This window comes from Trachurus japonicus, unplaced genomic scaffold, assembly GCF_045865225.1.
Source record: "Trachurus japonicus isolate A0001 unplaced genomic scaffold, Traja_1.0 AP030427.1".
Classification (NCBI taxonomy): Eukaryota; Metazoa; Chordata; class Actinopteri; order Carangiformes; family Carangidae; genus Trachurus; species Trachurus japonicus.
This window is the reverse complement of record NW_028220560.1, coordinates 18,840-22,505: the sequence shown is the minus strand read 5'-3', so window position 1 is coordinate 22,505 and position 3,666 is coordinate 18,840. Positions and strand designations below refer to the sequence as shown.

The 3,666-nt window shown below is 49.3% G+C and overlaps 1 pseudogene; it reads right to left on the bottom strand.

The window, feature by feature from the left end:
- Positions 1-332: 332 nt before the first annotated feature.
- LOC146960383 (uncharacterized) lies at positions 333-2,604 on the bottom strand (annotated as a pseudogene).
- Positions 2,605-3,666: the final 1,062 nt, after the last annotated feature.

Genomic DNA, 3,666 nt, shown 5'->3' with positions numbered 1-3,666 from the left:
ACTATGAAAATCCTTAGTCGAAAACAGCCCTAATCTCATAGCATGGTGAATGTGCAGGTCACAACTTGTCCATGAGAGCGTTTTGGAGTTGTTGGATTGTGTATTTGATGAGTTTGATGAGGGGGAAACCAAGAAATCCCACGAGCCTCCGTTGCATAGCTCTGAGGCAGCTCGCAGCTCTTGCTCCGCCGTTCTAAAAAAAAACAGCTTGCATGCACCAACAATTAAAGGTAACGAACCTACTCCTAAAACTATGGGGATTTTGGCAATGGGCCAATTTGCCAAAATGTTGAATTATTCCTTTAAGTGTGTGTGTGTGTATGTGTCCTCACCTCCAACACCCCCCCTCCTCCCCCTGGTTTCTTCTTCAGCTCTTCACACTTCCTGAACTTGCAGATCTGGTGACCGTTCTGTCTGTTGCGGCAGGACGAGCAGACGCCACAGTTGATCAGCCGCCGGGCACGGCCCGCAAACGCCGCACCGCTTTCTCTTCCTCTTGGCCACCGCGCCCGACGACGGTGACGACGCCGACGATAAGGCCACGCCCCCCGACGTCACCCCCGACGACGAGGGCGAGGAGGAGGGGGCAGGGGGAGGAGTTGGCGTGGGCTGCTGGCAGTCCGTTAGCGCCCGCTGGCCGCCCGTCATCTGGAAGGCGCTGCCCCGGCGGGTCAGAGATCCCGCCTCCCGCTGTCCCCATCGCCATATGACGATGACCCCGGGGGGTAAATCCAGCCCCCCCAGGAAGCTACTAACCCATCACCCCTCCGCCATTGCAGCTCCCGCCCTCTGACAGGCCCATCATGTCCGGGGTGCGCGTTTTGAGTCCCTGCTTGTTTTTCATGATACCGCAGTCCGCACTGCCGCCATAACCGGGAAGGAAGTTCCCGTTGCTAGGCGCCATGGGGTGATGGTGTGTTCCCTGCGTGACAGGGAAAGTGACGAGGGAAGAGTGTCCGTGTTTTTCTGCTCCTCCTCCCCCCTCGCTGCTCCCTCCACCTCCCCCCCGTTCCCTACTACCGACCCCCGCCGCCATGGTGCATAGCTTGTACTGTGATGATGTGAGGCGGTTCATGTGACCCTGCTTTGCCGCGGCGTGGTGATGGTGGTGGTGATGTGTCGGCGCCGTGCCCACAGGTTTGGGGCCGGCCCCAGAACATAAGCTGCTGGGTGGTTCATATTCATGTTCATGTTCATGTTCTCATGGCAACCCCAGGGTGCTGTCGCCATGGTGCCCAGCCTGGCGGCGCCCGGGGGGAAGGATGGGTGGTAGCGGCCGCCAAACGGGCCGCCAGCTTGGCGGACTGAGGAAAGTTTTGTGATGTTTCCTGTTCATGTTGACGTTGGTCTTGTAGAAGCTGGCGATGGACGACCGGGTAACGGTCCATCTCCGTGGTGTAGTCCAGCATCGGCGCCAGACTCGACAACCCTGCAACAAGTGCACCACCATCATCATCATCCTGTTATGACCTTATACCAATTGACATCAATAAAAAACATGTGGTATGGGCACATGACAGTGGAGTAGATCTCGGTCAAAACACAGCTGGAGCAGCCTTGCTTGGCTTCAGATCCCAGAACAGGTTGTTGAGGACTCTAAGCAATGTATGGGTGAAGTAATGACGGTAACCAGAAACCGGAAAAATCAGACAAACTTAGCAGGGTCAGAGTTGTCTCTAATCCATGAAACTTCAACGGGATTAATGAATGTAAACGGTAATGACTTGTTCAAAACATCAGGAAAACTGTATAAACTATTAACTCTTTAATGCATCATGGAGAACGACAAGTAGGACATTTTACTATACTTGAATACCAGAAGAATTTCAGAATCTTGCATTTACCTGGAAAATCTAAACCCGTCTGGTTTTTATACTTTCACCCTTAACTCTGCTCCTTTTTGTACCTTCGTTAAATAGCTTCAGAGTCATTGTAATAGTTAAATCCAAAGACTTGTAACTTGTTCCAGGGAGGATGTGGCTCTCTTGCCTTCCACCTAATGTCTCTTGGCTGAAAACCAACATAAAATCAGAAAGACCTCGTAACGGTAATCTCTTGTTTATGACAGATAAGACTACACAAATATAAATATGGTTAAACATGTTACATAATAATTAATGTTATCCACCGCTCCATGGATTGATTTCTTCACCGGCTTTGTTAAAAACAAATGCACGGTGGCCAAAAGGATGGTTAGCAACACAGAGGAAAAGAGACCGAACTTGGAGAGTTCCCCTCTTAAGGGTTCAAAATATCCGTTTGTTGCTCTGTCACTTCAACTTCCACGCTTGGTTTGCGAACGTTTTTTAAAAGAAAAATTTGTCAATCCCTACAATTTAGCAACTCACTTTCATCTCCGGGCTTGGTTTCCACCAGCTCCTGTTGGGACAACTTCTCGGGTCTTTAGCTGCTTCATTGCTCCATTATGATCTCTGGCTGCTCTGAGTGTATTACATATGTGATAATATCAACCACAGCGACTCACCTGTCCCTGTCCGCCGTAAACATGGTTGGTTCGGGTGATGGTGCGAGGGGGCGGAGCTTCTTTGGAGCTTTCGAGGAGAGATCGCTCTCCACGCACACGCCGCTCGTCATGCCCGACATGACCTCACACACACTTTTGCGCACACATGCACGCAGGCACGTGCGCACACACAACACTCCACTCACACTCACAGAGGCTTGCTCTCGAAGGAAATTCAGCCAGCTGGGTTAGTCCTCCTGAGCGGTTGACTTGTTTTGCTCTGCGAACAAAAACAGAGATAAGGATCGTTGAAGGGCGATTGAAGGCTGTTAACTTTTTGTATCCTTCGTACATCAGTGGTGCCCAACCTTTCACAGCTGATTGGCCTCGAGATAATCTCCTAAAATTCTTGGCACCATTCTTCTGAACTCTAACTATACGGTCAAATTTTAATTTCTTGTTGATGATGGCCGAACATTCAGAGCCACTACCTCTTGACTCTTTTTAATGCCTCCTGTTGCTAACCATTTATACCCTGGTGTTTGCCATGGATGTCAGAAGTCAGATTGGCGTCAGCCGAAGCAAGTACACAACAGTGGTGAACCATCGACTTCCAAGGTCTTGAAACATAAAACACCCAACACAAAAGAACCAGAAACTGCATTTCCTCCAGTCTCCAACAGTCGCCAGGACTACCATGTTAAAATGTCCAACTTTACAGCAGAAGAACAGCCTGGTACAGAAAACAGCTTTGTTCTCTACAGATAATTCGTTGTCTTCGCAGTGACTGTTTTTGGACCCACCTGGTTTTTTTAAAGACTAAACTTATGGAAAATTGATCGGGCGTGGCCTCTTTGAGTGACATGTGGCAAGCGTTTGCCTGCCACAAACCAACATGCTCCAAAGCCTCTGCTCCCTGTTCTTTGTCTTAGTCACACAAGTCTGATCGGCGTGGGACTCTGATTGATTCATTTGATTTTCTTTCAGTGTTTCTCTCAGGTTTCAAACAGGATTAAAAGGACAAACCGACATTCACAGGTCACACAACTTCCTGCCGAAACATGAATGTAACTTGATTGTAAAAAAGAGTAGGGTAAGCAACACCTTCTCTCTGTGTCTTCATTCACCCTGTACTGAAGAGTGTGAAAACTATGGAGCGTTGAATCCCAACCAGCAACCCTAGACAAAGGTTCAACAGAAAA